Below are 16,693 nucleotides of genomic sequence, written 5' to 3'. Positions count from 1 at the left end.
GTCCTGAAAATCAAAGAACATCTCATGCTCTAATTTGGATATCTCTACCAGGTCTAAGTCTTGAGTACTGGGATGAGAAAACTTTATTTACAATCTGTGATGCAATTGGAAATCCAGTGAAAGTTGATGAGGATACACTCAGGTATGCAAGTGGATATGTTGCAAAAGTTTTGGTTGAAGTAGATTTTGCTAAAACAATTCTAAACAAATTATGGATTATCACCAAATATGGCAGTTTCTCACAGGAAATTATTCTGAATAAATTTCCAAAGTTCTGCTCTAAGTGTGAAATTATTGGGCATGTATTACCTGAGTGTAGATTTAACAAGGTTTATTCTATTGAACATACTTCAGATAGTGAGAAGAATGGAGGTAGTACTGCAAAAAATAAACCAGCTAAGAATGATACTGAGAAGAATCAATCAGCTAAGAATGATACTGAGAAGAATGTTACTCCACCAAAGATAGTTCAACCATTTGATATATGTCCTACACCAAGTAGTCAAAGCAGTAAGCAAAGAAATGATTCTCAATCAAATAATGAAGTACTTATTACACAAGGACTATTTAGTTCTTTGCTGGATAATGAAGTTGTTATACAAACAACAACTGAAGAAATGCTGCCACAAGAAATTCTTACTCCAGCAAAAACACTTCAAGTTGTTGAGGATAATTCTGTTGAGAAAAGTGTGATTAAATTCATTAATGGCAAAGATGACATTGTTTCCTCTGAAAGAGTTCCTATTACTTCTTGGTCTAGAGTTGTGCAGAAGCCTTCAAATATAAACTCAGCATCAACTAGTAATGAAGCAGTGAAGGTAATGGATACTCAGGTTCCTTCTAGCACTCAAATTCCAAGTAAATATAATTTTAGAAAAAATCGAGGAAAAGGAGGTACTAAAATCCTCTATTACAAACCATGAAAGTCTTATTTTGGAATTTAAGAGGCCTTAGAAGAGTCAGGTCTCAAGATAAGTTATGGGCTCTTATAAATCAGTTTAATCCTTCAGTAGTATGGGTTGCAGAACCCAAAGTAGTATGTAATTCTTCATTTTGCAATAAGTTGAATCTACCAGATATGCAAAGCATGGTAATTTATAACTCAGTATCAAATAAAAAAGGAAATATATGGTTATTTTGGAATAAGAATTTACCCACTCCTTCAGTAGTATCTATGTCAAGTCAGATGATCACAGTTGATATTGGAGGTGTTCTGGTATTCATGCTCATGTTGATGTAGTTCAAAGGAGATTTTTGTGGTCCGAAATGGAGATAATTAGTGGCTTAAATTTGCCTTGGTTAGCCATTGGTGATTTCAATGTTGTTACTTCAGTTGAGGAGAAAATTGGAGGTAAAAATCCAAATAAAAGAGCAATGTTAGATTTTAAAAATTGTTTAGACATTTGTGAGTTGATGCAGGCTCCTAAAACAGGTCTTCAACACTCTTGGTCTAACTGTCAACATGGAAGCAAGAGAATCTTATGTAACCTTGATAGAGAAGTGTTCAATCAACTCTGGCTACAAAAATTTGATGGTTGGGGATATTAAGTGGGACCGAGAATTGCTTCAGATCAATGCCCCATTGCTAGGAGGTTGTACTTCTATACCCAAACCATATAATGCTCCTATGAGATTTCAAAAAATGTGGATATCACATCCAACATTCATGGAAGTTGTTGAGAAATGTTGGTCTGAAATGATAGTGGGAGATCCAGCTTTCATCTTTCAAACAAAACTAAAGGAAGCTGAAGTTAAAGTTCAGGAGGCAATGGTCAATTCAGACAATAACCCTTTTGATAAGGTTTTGCTTAATAATTTGGTAAGTGCTCAAAATTTGTACTACTCAAATGAAGTACAGTTAAATATTTTTCTGAAACAAAAATCAAGAACTAAATGGATAAAAGAGGGAGCAGCTAACAATGCATTTCTTCATACTAATCTTAAAATCAGACAGGAAAGAAACACTATAAGTGAGTTGGAAGTCAATAATGGAGACATCATTTCTGATCAAGGAAAAATTTCTGAAGAATTAGTGAAATATTTTGAGCATAAATTTAGATTTAAAGAAGTGGAAGATATTGAGCACATGGTGGATGGCATCCCTAAAGTAATTACTTGTGAAGATCAAGATATGTTAGAAGCTATACCAGATGAAAATGAAATTAAAAACACTCTTTTTGATATGGATCCAGATAGTGCACCTGGACCTGATGGGTTCTCAGGTTGTTTTTATAGGGCTTGTTGAAACATCATCCATCAAGATGTTATGAATGCAATCCAATTTTGCTGGAAAAGGAAGTTAATACCAAAGGGGTTTAACTCTAATTTTTTAGTTCTCATTCCAAAAACAGAAGGTGCAACAAGTCCAAATCAGTTTACCAATTGGTCTGGGCAATGTGAGCTTCAAAATAACTACCAAAATCATGGCAACAAGAATGGGAAACTTATGCACAAATTAGTATCACCTCAACAAGCTGCTTATGTCAAAGGAAGATGCATTCAAGACCAGATTATGCTGGCATCTGAAATGGTTAATGAGATGGCAAAGAAAAGAAGATGTGGTAATGTTGGTCTCAAACTTGACATATCTCAAGCATATGATTCAGTTAGCTGGGATTTCTTATTTAAAGTTCTTCAGAAATTTGGCTTTTCAAAACAGTGGTGTGAGTGGATTCATATTATATTTCAGTCTGCAAAAATCTCAGTGATGGTTAATGGAGGTCCCTGTGGTTTTTTGTCTGTGGGTAGGGGTTTGAGACAAGGTGATCCCATGTCTCCTATTCTATTTGTATTAATGGAGGAAGCTTTAAGTAGAAGATTAACACAAATGGTGAATGAAGGCTTAATCTATCCAATGGTTGAAAGAAAAGGTATACATCCAACTCACTTACTATTTGCAGATGATGTTTTCATTTTCTGTAGTGGAGCAAAGAAAAGAATTTTGAATTTGATGAAGTTACTTGAAGATTATCAGAAATGTTCTGGTCAGATAATAAACAAACAAAAAAGCAAAATGTTTATTGATGGTTCTTCTAAATTAAGGAAAGTCAGCTGAGAGAATTGATTCAAATGGAAAGAAGTGTATTTCCTGATAAATATCTTGGTGTCATTCTTTGTGTTGGAAGGGTTAAAGTCTCAACAGTATGGCCTATGGTAGAATTGTTGCAAAGAAAACTTGCTACTTGGAAGGGTAAATTGTTATCATTCCAGAAGAGGGTAGTGTTAATCAAGTCAGTTCTTTGTAGCATTCCAGTCTACAGTATGACAATTTATAAATGGCCAATATCAATTATTAAAAACTTTGAAAAGATCATAAGGAATTTCCTTTGGTCAGGTGATGGAGACACAAGGAAATACATCAAATTTTCCTGGAAAAATGTTTGTACACCACTAAAAGAAAGAGGTTTGGGTATTCCAAGACTTGAGGATTTGAACAAGGCATTTGTAATGAATATGATGTGGAAGATTAATAATTCTAAAGAAGATTGGGAATTGTTTTTTCATGTTAAGTACAAAGACAAAAATGGGCAATGGAGTTCAAAATGGCAGTTATCTTCTGTATGGCCAGGTCTGAAATGGGCTTGGGGAAGTCTTAAAGAAGATGTCACATGGAGAAAAGGTGATGGTAAACAAATATTTGTATGGTTTGACATCTGGTTGGATGGAGGAACATTAATAGATAAGATTGGATACACTTCAATTGTGGAGGATAATATTCATTTGATGATTTCTGATATTATAACTGATGGTATTTGGTCTTTGTCTACTGAGCTTCAACAGATATTTCACAATGTGCAATTGCCTGAGATTTGTGGTGGAGAAGATGTCTTGATATGGACAGAGAACTTGAAAGGTAAATTTTCTGTGCCTGATGCTTTTAAAAAGATTAGACATAAGGAACTAGAAGTACATCGGCATAAGCATATATGGAATTCTTTTCTTCATCCTTCTACTGCCAGTAATGTATGGAAGATCATTACATAGATGATACTAAAATGATTAGTAATGGGTGTGAAACTGTATCAAGATGTTGTATTTGTGAGTCAGAGCAGGACAGCATGAAACATCTACTGTGGGAATGCAGTTTCAGCATTGATATATGGAGGTGGGTTTGCTTAATGTTCCAATTTGCCCGGCCTAAATATTTTAATGATATCTGGAAAAGAGCTTCAAATTGTAGTTCTCTAATAAAACAGGTATGGATAACTGATACGTGCTCAATTCTTAAGGAATTATGGTTTCAGAAGAACAAGAAATTCTTTGACAACATTAATCCCAATGCTCAAGCCTTCAAATGCAGAATTCTGAAATTGGTAAATGAGGGAGGATTGAGAATTACATGAACCAAATGGAATCAAGCTTATGATAATGAAATAATAATAAGATTTGATTTGGGTGCTAGATTTTCCAAGTTTCAATTCATCAAAAGATGCCAATGGAGTCCACCTGAAATTGGATTTGTTATGTTCTGCTGTGATGGTTCTTCTTTTGGTAATCCTGGGGAAGCTGGATTTGGAGTGGTGGTAAGAACTTCAGATTGTCAGGTGGTTGCTACCTTATCTGGAGATATTGGGATTGCTTCCAATTATTTAGCAGAGTCTTATGGAGTTATATGTGCAATGGAATTAGAAGCTCAATGGAAGATGAAGAAAATTATAATTGTGTCAGGTTCAAAGACTGTAATTGCAGAATTTCTCAGGGTGATGTTCCATGGTTTATTAAAGGCGGGTGGTTGAAAGTTATAAGACATTTCACACATATTAAATATATGCATTGTTACAGGGAGGTCAATTTCTCTGCAGACAATGTTGCTAAAAGGGTAGCTTTGCTTGCTGCAGGAGAAAGGCACATTCACATTGGTAGGTCTCAGTTCTTGCCAGAATTGAGATGCCAAATGTTGATTATTTCAGATTCTGTTAAAGGCAAAATGTAGTGTTGCTTATCTTTGAGTTATCATTATGTGTATTTGATTGTTAATGAGCTCTGCTATTTGAGTTGTAACAAATTTTATTAATCAATGAAATTATGTGATTCAGAAAGAAAAAAAAGTACAATGGATTTGGGAGAGAAGTTCTGGGTCGACTCCCACCAACGTAACGTAATTTCAAAAAAGGAAAACTAATTTATGTTATATCCGAGCTAAAGGTAATTTCAATAGATCTGTAGACATGGACCTGTAGACAAAACGATCCGAACTAGGTTGGTTAAAGGTAATCAAACCCAAGCTTGGTACTGGGATGTCATGTTACCACAAACTTCATTACCAACAGTGACAAAAGATGGTGACATTGAAGAATAAGCACAGAGGGTAGCTCAAGTCTTGGTGCAGTGGGAGAAAAGGTGTTGAGTTCCATATGTGGACATTGAAGAATAAGCGCACAGGGTAGCTCAAGTCTTGGGTCGTCTCAATTTCTTACTTATTCCTTCTAAATCATTCACTTCTCGACTGAACGCCGGTGGGAGAACCTAATCAGTTAAATATGCTACCTGGGAGGACAGACAATTCATAGAACGTGCAGAGTAGCTCAAGTCTTGGTGCAGTGGAAGAACCTATCAGTTAAAGATGCTATACAGACATAGAACTTCAATTTCAAGAGTTGATCCTTGAGGACAAGGATCTGGAGAAGAAGAGGGAATTGTAATGAAAGTGGTTCATAGGTTGTAAGGGGCTGTCTCATTGGCCATTAGATAGTAAAGCGCTAGGCGCTGCTCGTGTGCTGTGCACGTTATTGAGCTGATGGTTAGAAGGATTATATTGCTTGTTGGATAGCTTTTCATCAAGGAAAAAGAATACTCTTCTCTACCTAATTCTAGATCTAGGTTCAGCTGTTACTTAGACTAGACCAAATTGTAGTATAGGCCACTACACAAAATGATCAATAGCATACACTTGGCACAACAAATCAGTAATCACTTTTCCACACGAGGTTGAATTCGTATTCTAGAGTGATAAAGATTTTTTGTAAACCCTATGCGCATAAACCTTCAAGGGCCTTCAAACATACCTCATGGCCGTTTTCCTCAATCATATGCACGGCATGCATTTGCTCTTCACGAGTGCCATCGATCAGCACAGGTGTTGCTGTCTGTGTACTTTCAGGAGACAAGGGAATCACCTAATGATAGATAATAACAAACTTTTTATACAATAATGATGCGTCGTGTGCAAATATAATAGTTCAGAAAGTAAAATGAGAAAATGCAAGGAAGACAAACCTGAATGTCAAAACGAGCTCTCAAAGCCGACAAGACAACCTTGAACCTCCGTCACCAGTGATGGAATAAAGCTGGAAAAACACAAATCCATTAAACAAGACCAAGTGAAACTAATAAGTAAATCAAGATGTTCAACTTTTTCTTACCAGAGAATTGTCAACTAGCATTTTGAGTTGCTCAGCCTCAGTGTAATCAACCTGCATCACAATGGCGTGAACATTTGCTTATACGGGGAATTCATAGGTAACCTATGTGCATAAATCTACAAGTGCCTCCAAACATAGCACGCTGATGACCTCATCGGTTAATAGTAAGCCATTCATAAAACAAAACTAAGCAGTCAAAAGTTATATAAGAAACACATAATGGAATAAGTAGTACCCGATATGGCAACCCAGTGGCCTTCTTGTCTTTTCTTTTACGGAACTCATCTAAGAAATGCCAACTCGTTCCACTCTCCATCTTTTGTTTCCTTCTCTCTATTTTGGCAACAAGCACTTCCTTACCGTGATGATTATCATAATGAGCTTCCAATTCGCTAAGATCATCAAAATCAGGTGCTAGGCAATTTCTGACTTCGCAAGTGAATTTCCCTTTAGAAAAAAAAACAAGGAGAATAAAATCAAACGAAACCAGATAAAAACAGAGTCATCAATAAGAACCCGAATTACATTTGGGAATCAGAAATCTATAAATGAAGCAATAGTAATAAAGAAAAAAAATCAATAATGAAAATTTCATAGAGGAAGAATCGTTCTTCTCTGTTTCCTGCGATTCTAGGGTTTTCCTTTTCTTCTTTGTGTTTCGATTAGAGAAAGTGATAGCAGAAGAAATTCCCGGCGAGAAAGGAAATTCTCATTCTACGAAGGCATTTATATACTACTGCATAAATGTTCTAGACTTTCTGGTCCGACTGAGGATATATTTGTAATATTTTCCCAACACCATTCGATCCAAACCAATGTTGTCGATCTCGGACATTTCGTCCGAGATTTCGCCGGAAATTCCGTTTTCGGCTCTAAGGGTAGTGAAAATTTTGATTCCTCCCAGACGGAATTCAGCCGAAACTTATAGTTGTCTCGGCCGGAATTTGATCGGGATAAGCCGGAATCTTGGTCTCCCAAACCAGAATTTAACTTACAGAGAATTCAGATCAGAATTTAATTTACAGACAAATATACCAACTTTAAGAAGTTTCAAATCAATTGCTATAATCAATTTGACATGATACAAGGAACAATTTATCATAGGCTGTCCAATCCTCAAATTCCAGACGATACAATTTCTCCTTGATCGATTATAATTACCCACTACCAAATCCAAACAATTTAACCAAAAATATTTGAGATTGATAACCTAATCTTCCGATTAATAAGAAAAAGCAACCCCAAACCCCAAATTACCTATATGAGAATGAAACCGGGTATAAACACAAAATAAAATTTCAAAATCAATTAGCTGAACTTTGAATTTTGATTTCACCACCAAAATACTGATTATGGAGTACAGACTTACAGTGAAGGAGACTGTGCATGTAATGGTTGCTGTAATGGATGATGGATGAAAAAAATGGTGTTTGTAGTGGAAGAAAAGAATAGGGATTTTTTAATAAAGTACCCCTACTTTTCACTTTACACAAAAAAATGCACCCGTTTTTTACAAATTTGTTAAAGTACCTTTTCCTTGACCGTTTTATTCAAAAAACGGTAAACGGCAGTTAACAGCCATTAATGCTTGGGTGGTAGTGCAAAAAAAGTCTAAAAAGCCCTTCGATCTAAATAGAGTTGAATCTACTTGACCGGCAAAGTGGTCGAAGGAGTAGTTCAGGTGACAAGCAGCTTCATATCTTCCCAATTTCAGTATCTACCTCTCCCTTCCTTCATTGCAACATCACTTCATTCCACCTTCCTGCATTGCAACATCACTTCATTCCACCAACTAGATCTGCCAAAATAACTGCACTTTCTTGCATTCACTTCTGTCCCTTCAGTTCTGAGCTTCAACCCCGCATCTGATTCTTGCGGCATAACTAACAACATCAATACTTCTCGTGACTTCATCTGCAACTCCACCACTCAACTCAACTCAATTTCATTGCAGTATCACCTGCAACATCTTATGCAATATCACATCCACCAGCCCTCTGCACTTCACCAGTACTACCATATCAGCTACAAATCAACTCCAGTAGCAATTCTCACAATTTCAGCTTACTGGACATACCACCAGGAGCCAGTTGCACCAGCTTCACTACACCACATAGCAACAACATCTTATATTCACCAGACTCGGAACCAAGTAACAACCCAATACTTCATATCTCAGTTCCATTCAATGACCATCACATGTAGCTGCACATCATACCAGGCTGAGTTCTCACTTGCAATACCAGTCTTGTCCAAGCTCATGGCTTCACTGTAACCTTCATTCCTTGCTCTGCTCAACACCAACAGCTTCCCTGTAAGTCCCTAAACATACATCTATTTCAGGTATCTCAATTAGCTCAGGCCATATCTTCATAATTCAAGCCAATGCTTGTTGTTCAGCTGTTCTTCTTATTGTCGGCCTTTTTGTATTGTTCTCTATAGCACCTACAGAAGCTACTAACAAATCACCACCAACTGCTGCTTCAACTCTACCTGTTCCAACCCCTGCCATTTCAATATCAGCTTCACAAGCACCAACATAGTATCTATCTCAGTCTTGTCCACCACCAAACAACTCCTCCAGTTTCCCTTCTTCTCAGTTTAATCATTTCCATCTTCATAACACCACAGTGATCTCAATATCACTGTCACCTGCAATATGCCACCATGAGAAGCATCTGTAACACCATATATCCTTCACCAATATACAAGCTAGAGCTGGCAAACAAGCCGCAATCCGCGGATAAACCCGTACCCGTCCCGTGAAAACCCTAACCCGTCTTGGCTGGGTTATAAACAAGCCGGGTTAGGGTTAGAGAAATGGTGGCTTGTGATAAAACGGGTTAACCCGTGCCCGGACTGTAAACCCGCGGGTTAACCTGTTAACCCGTGTACAATATATTAACTTTCACCGTTGGATTAACTAGGGTTAATCATATCCCTACATTTAAAATATAAAAACACCAAAAACCCTAGCAGATGGATATCTTTTCATTTCTTCTTCTTCGTCTTTCTTTTCTTTTTTCTCCCCACTTTCTTCTCCTGTGGATGCGCTTCCTCACCACCTCCATCATTTCTTCGGCTGTTGATTCTGCTGTTGCTGCTAAGTTTCCTTCAAAAGCTGGTATACCCAATTTTCTATTACTTTTTAAGATGCTTTTGTTTTGTATCTTTCTTTATGAAGGTTTTTATGGTCAGGGTTTTGTTTTGCTGATTTGAAGAAGATTTGTTTGTCGAGCAGATGAAGATGTTTCTGAATCCGAGAGAGAAGTGGGTGTTGTTGATCGAATTAATTGATGAGAAGAGAAGATTTCTTTTGTTCTTTCTCGTCTGTTGCTGAAGAAGAGCTGCGATTTGATTCAATGATTCATAGGATATAGATCTAGTGACTGTAATCGAAGTTGAGATGGGTTTATTTGGTTCGATTTAGTGGTGGTGTTATTCAATTCTTGGTTATAATCAAAAGAAGATGAATTTGAGATGGGATGGATCGATGGGTTTGTTCGAATTGATACTCACCTGAAGCTGCTAAATTTTGGTTTGTTAGGGTTTACTAAAATCATGCGCTCTGTATATTGATTTGGCATGATGTTTTGGTGTCTGGTTTTTGTTAATATGTGCTGAAAATGAGAATTCTTGATTGAAATTTTGTTTTTTGTTTTTTGTGAGAATGATTGATGTGGGTTTGTTTTGAATGTTTTTGAGATTTTTGATTACTAATTTTGCTTAATTAAATGTTTTGGATTTTAAATTTTGAAATTCATATATGTTTGTATGAATTTGTAAAAGAATTAGATCTAAGTAAAATTGCTCTTGATTTTTGTCATATTTGAATTGTGTTGCAGCTATCGATCTGTTATGGTGTTTGAATTTGAAGAACTGAAAAGAGGAGAATGTTGCAGATGTGGTATGAGTTGATGTGAAGGTTGGGGGTGCTACTAATGGGTTGTGCATGCATGAGGTGTTGCAGGTTATAGAATTGAAGGTGTTGGTGTTGATGATTATCATGGGCGTGAGTCTGAGTTTGAGCAGAGAACACAACTGGAAAGAGTTCTTGCTGCGATTGAAGTCGTGAATCTCGTGATGGATTGAGCTGAAAATGAAGAGATTAGATGTATGTTAGGTGTTACATCCTTGCATGAAGGAATTGAAAGGCCTGAAAATGATTTAATGAATTTTTGATGGGTATTGTATTGAGGTCTAATTTTTGTAATTTTTGTTTGATAATTGTAATTTGTCATAAATTAAGTTGATTAATTTTTAATTTTAGTTTTAATCAAACAAGCCGGGCTAACCCGTGAACCCGCAAGCTTTACCTGTTACGGGCGCGGGTAGAAGAAATGACCACCCGTGAAGAATATCAACCCGCGGGTTTTGGCCCGTGGTAACCCGTACCCGTGTAACCCGTAACGAGCCAGCCCTGATCCGCCCGTTTTCCAGCTCTAATACAAGCCAATGCCATCGCACTAACATCTCCCCCATTACAGCTGCATCTCATACCTTTCCAGGCCAAATCAGCTTTCACAAGCACCACCCACCATAGATTAAGTCACTGCACCTCAAACAGTTCCATCTTCACTTCCACCAGCAAATCTCAATACTACCAGATCCTTGTTCTTGGCAGTAAAATCTCAAAACCCCTCTTCTGAAATCTTACCAGCAAACCCCATTTCTTCTGCGGTATCAGACCACCAGTTTCCAACTTCTGTCCTATCTCGAGCTCAATCAAATCCCATTCAGCTCCATTCATCTCGGAATCCTCGGAATCACCAGTGACAGCGTCATCTTCTTCTTCCTTGACTTTGTACAGCAATCATCACACATATTCAGGCCACACTCCATTTTTGTATCTTCTGCATCATAGCCATTCTCCATCTTGTCACCAGAAGCAACAACTAATTTCTCTTCTTTCATCTCCCAGCTCAATTACTTGCAACAAAACCTAATTTTTTCTTCAATTTCAGATCCAGGAAACCCATACACTCAAAATCACCGGAATCTTTTAGGAGAAACCTTAATCTCCAAATAAATTTCAAATCGATTAACACCATCATCTCCAATAGTTGTTCAGATCGAAACCCCTTTGATTTCTTCTCGGATTACGCCTGAATCTCTACATATTGTTCCACCATATCCTTATTCCTTCATCTGGTTAATCGATGAAATCATTCACTTTAATCTTCAATAAACTGATCAATCAAACCAGAAACATCCATCGATTCAACTAACCTATCGATTCAATTGAATCGGAAAAAAATTTCTCTTGGCTGAAACAAAAGAGAGGAACAAAGAGGAGAGGAAGAAAGAGTGTCAGTGAAAACGATGTTTTCACTCTTTTAAGATAAGTGATGGGTTTATGGTAATTTGACCCGTTTTTTGACTAGGTAAACGACCATTGACTCAACTATGTGGGCCCAAAGGATGAAAGTAGACGGTAAGGGCATTTTAACAAGTTTGAAAAAAACGGGGGCATTAATTTTATGGATATCAAAAAACGGAGGTACTTTATCAAAATTCCCAAAAGAATATAACGAATAAAAAAAAAGAATAGGTAAAAGAAAAGAAGAAGATGGGGAGTTGATTTTGGCTTCAGACACGTAAGTAAAGAGGTGTCACATTAATAATATGCCATCAGTATATATAATTAAGAGATTGTTCAAAGCTACCTATTCCGGAAATCTAAACGGGTATCTTGCCGGAATACCGGTATCTCGGTGTTTCGGACCTGGCCGAGACATCCCGAGATGCGAAATTAACTACCTTGATCCAAACACTGTTTCCCTTGACAAGTGACAATACTGACTGAGACGATTTTTTTTGTTTTTTGGGTAGAAATTAACGTTTAGTCCCATTGTTGATGGGCTTCGGACGCTCTAGTCCCGGCCTCTAAGGCCTCGTACTCACTAGTCTGAATCTTAATACTCGCGTACAGTTTAGTCCGTATTTAAACGAGTTAGTTCAAAATTCACCCGATCTAGAATATGTCTCCTTTTTTCATTTTCGTAATTACCCTTTTCATGTTTCGGTATTCATTTCATGCTCAAATGTTTTGGAGAGAGACGGGAACAAAGATATCTACTTACAACAAGGAGGAAAGTAGAGCAAGAAGAACATATCTGAAATTCATTGAAACGAAACCAAAAATCCCTGAACCAGAGGCAGTAGAAGTAGATGGAAGCAGGTAGAAACACGTGGTAGTGGATGAGCATCATCACTTATTGATGCAGTAAACTTAAAGAAACCAGGTGAAGGTCTTAGATAATATTAATCTCAACATATTCACGATCTTTAACTTCATGTTTGATAGAAATCTCATTATTTAAATCGTCTTGAAGCTCCGCGTAATGATCTTCTAGAGGTAATAATTGAATCGACATCTTTTTTTTTAACATCACTACCTAAACCTAATTTCATTTTTTTCGTTTAATTAGAGTTTCTTTTGCTTAATCATTGTGGTTTTATATTAGGTTTAGATAATTTTACTTGTTCTACAGTCTACACTAAATTTGTTAAACCGGGCTGAGATGCGAGATTTCCCTTAAATCTACCAAGTCCCGCGATAGAGAAAAGAACGAAAGAACACTCACTTTTCTCGTAAGAGAAGTCAAACTAAAATTAACTACCAAATTCGTCTCTCTTCAATATGAGGGTTCTATACTAGCCATGGCAGGTCAATGGAATTCGTCAGAAAAAGCAGAGGCCAGTAAGTAGATAGAGTCAGTGAGACATGGAATGATATGCCGTGAGTGATACCGAGAAATATCATAAGAAAGAAGAAAGCCAGTTTTCCCCTTCATGGGTATCCGAGGAAGATAAGACCAAGAGCTAGACAAGGCCTAGACCGGGAGAGCTCATGCGGGGAGATATGAGGGATGGGTAAAGAACTTTCCATAGTGTGGGTGCTTCCGCCACCGGTACGCACTGGATCCGCCAAACGCGCCAAGCCTACAAGAGCAGTTGGGTAACTAGCAAACTCTGATTCTTATGTCGGAAAGAAGGGTTCTTATTACTTGGTGGCTTTTTACGTTTTTGAATCCTAGGCGGAAGAAGCATTGATTTTCTTCCTACACTGGCGCGGAGTTGATCCCTAAGTTGGATCCTACCACTTTACAAAAACGATCCCACTTCAACAATTCTTTAAGGGTGGTTCGGGATAAGGAAGACTCGCTCTTTGACGATAGCTTCACGGGCGATTTCCCTTTTTTAACTTCAATTTTTTGCTTAACTAAGCTTTTGATAGTTAATTTCTTATCCTTCGATTATCACTGAATTATATGTGACTTTTTAGAGCATTGCTCGGTCGAACTCACTAGTGTTGTTATCTCAAGTTTGTTGTCAAATTTTGTTGATCAAAACTATATCTTGATTTCTAGTCTACATTTAGTCAAATCTCATATTAGGATGTAACTGTGTATTTGAGTACCAGACATCACTTCGTTCTACCTTTTGAATGCGAAGATCAACCGAAGATTTTGGAGAACTTCATCGACAAAAGGTAAGTGAATACAGAACCACCTATTACTCAAGTTTTCACCTTTTTATCTATGAGACATTGTCGCATGACTAAATGTTAGCTCGTTTGAACCCAACAAGTGTTGGTATGTCAAGTTTGGTTGTCACATTTTAGCGCCAAAATCTCATTTAAGAATCACTTGATTATGTACAAGATTCAACTTCGTTTAGGTTAGACTAAAAAGTTTAGGAATTTTGAGACGTACAAATATTACTTGGAAGACCTAAAGAAAGTGAAGAAGCAACGACTACAACGACAACATCATCCTTCCTCTTGAGGTTAGTAATATATTGACTTGGACTATTTCAATTCCCATCATATCTTTCAAGTCGTGCTATATTGAAAACATAACATGCGAAGTTGTACATATCGTATATACTACTCTAGTATAGGGACATGATAAAATTAGTTGATCATAGTATTAAGGAATTAGGATACGAAGTATAACATCTATTTATTGAACTTTGTATTATATGACATCGACATAATCTTATACATATTTTTATGATTATGCGAATGGGTATTGGTGAAGATTTCATCCTATGAAATATTTTTTTACAATTGTTTAAAGTAAGTACATTCATGAACTTGTTTCGGTAAATCGAAAGGGAAATCAAGATGTGTTGGTCCGAGTATTCATTGCATATTCATTGGATGACCAATATGTAACTTATGGTTTATTAATCAAACCTAATTAATCACCATGAGATGGTATGATCGATAATTTTAAGTGGTGTGACCGATTCTTATAATTGGTGTTGCCGATCTCAAGTAGGTAGTATGATCGATCCTTGTGAGAGGTGTAACCGATCCCAAGTGATACCATAATTAGAATGGAACCGGTCCTTGTGAGGGATGTAACCTATCCTTGTGAGAGGTGTAACCGATCCCTATAAAGGAGTGTAACCAATCCATGTGAGAGGTGTAACCGGTTCGGTAAGATATGTGACCTATCACAAGTAGGAAGAACATATTAAGGTAGAACCGATCCCACTGATTGGTAGAACCGATTCAAACCCATGAAAGTGACTTGATGCGATCAATCACTTAGTTGTCTTGGAATTTTGGTAGAACCAATTCTAAACTTGTTTGGAAGTGTGGTGGAACCGATTCCAAGAATACAAATCCATTGTAAATATGAAATAAGGATTTGTATTGAAAATGTGGCAACATACTATGAACATGAGCATTCACTCTTATCATTTATTGTTCAAAGATATTCCTTGATACTCAAGGTGATCCTTAGTCGAAATAAATTGAAGATATTTTAATTAAGATATTTTATTTTATATATTTTAATTACCAGCAATTAAAGCATATCTATAGAAAATAAAAATTAGTAATGTGCATTTACTAATTATAGATTTTTTATTGAGAGATTTCGGAAATATTGGACAAACATTTACTGGGATTATGAAAACCGAATTTTGCTTTTCATTGTTGTTTGAGGGTGAAAACGGCTTCTGCTGATTTCAGTAATTTCGAGTGTGTGGGTGAGAAACGAGTCTAAACCCTAAACAATGTACTGCAAGGGAGGTCGTTCCATATTTTCTTCGGTAACAAAGAGGAGGAGAAGGGTTGGTTTTGGGGAGGGAAGCGAAGAGAGTGTTGAGACCACAATAGTTGATCCTGGAAGAGTAGTTGTTTTTTGACTTGCATCAGAAAGTGGGAAGCTAACATATGGAAATGATAGCAAACGTTTTCTGAGTGTTGTATGCTCCTGACCAGAACTTGTTATTCGGTGGAAATGGGTAAGACCTATTTATACAAGTCAAAGTGAAACGTACTCTGGTCTCTTAAGAAATGGAAAACGGGTGAGTAAATGGGAGGAGGTGGTAACCGGTAACGCCTGGAATTGATGTTACATAAAATAAAACGTTTTACCATTACTCCCTGTATTTACTAACCGCCTCATCCTTATGACACTGTCTTGTAACGGGCGTAGTATACGCCGCACGCTGTAAATCGCCAAACCAATACCCAATGAGCATCCCCCAGTTTGTGACATGTGTTTATGTCTCGAGTGTTTTCATGGAAAACATGTAGCATGTTGTTGTTATTTGGCAAGTTGAGCTTGGGATACTTGCCGGCTCGGTGGTGACCTTCGACGATCGAGATTTTGCATCTTGAGAGGAAGGGTAGTCGTTGATTATTGCAACCCTTCGTTTGGTAGACAGTGGCATGAAAGCATGGCCGGTATGGCTTTTAATATGGCCTAGTTTAGGTGTGGCCAAAATCTAGGGTTTTGGAATTGTTTAGGCGCGACCAAAACTAGGGCTTGGCGGCGAGCCAAAAGGTTTCCCTGCGTTAGCTGGTAACCTTGGACGGCTAAGATCTGCGTCTTAGATGGAAATGTGGCCGTCGATTGTTGCAAGCCTTCGTTTTGGAAGCCGTGAAGGGAAGGCCGACATGGTATGGTTTAGGCGCAACAAGGTGGCTGGCACGGCATGCCATTGGCACATGTGGCATGGTCGGCATGCCTTGGCACGGCTTAGGCGTGGCCAAAACTAGGGTTTTGGCATTGGGCCAAAGGTTACCATGCGTTGGTTGGTGACCTTGGACGGTTAATATTTGCATCTAAGATGGAAGGGTGGCCATTGATTGTCGCAGGCCTTCGTTTTGGCAGCCGTGAGAGGAAGGCCCGCATGGTATGGTTTAGGCGTGGCAAGGTGGATGGCACGGCATGCCTTGGCGCGGTTTAGGTGTGGCCAAACCTAGGGTTTTGGCGTTGGGCCAAAGGTTACCATGCGTTGGTTTGTGACCTTGGACGGTTAAGATTTGCATCTAAGATAGAAGGATGGTCGTTGATTGTCGCACG

This window comes from Papaver somniferum, chromosome 10, assembly GCF_003573695.1.
Source record: "Papaver somniferum cultivar HN1 chromosome 10, ASM357369v1, whole genome shotgun sequence".
NCBI lineage: Eukaryota > Viridiplantae > Streptophyta > Magnoliopsida > Ranunculales > Papaveraceae > Papaver > Papaver somniferum.
This window is presented reverse-complemented; position numbering follows the sequence as displayed.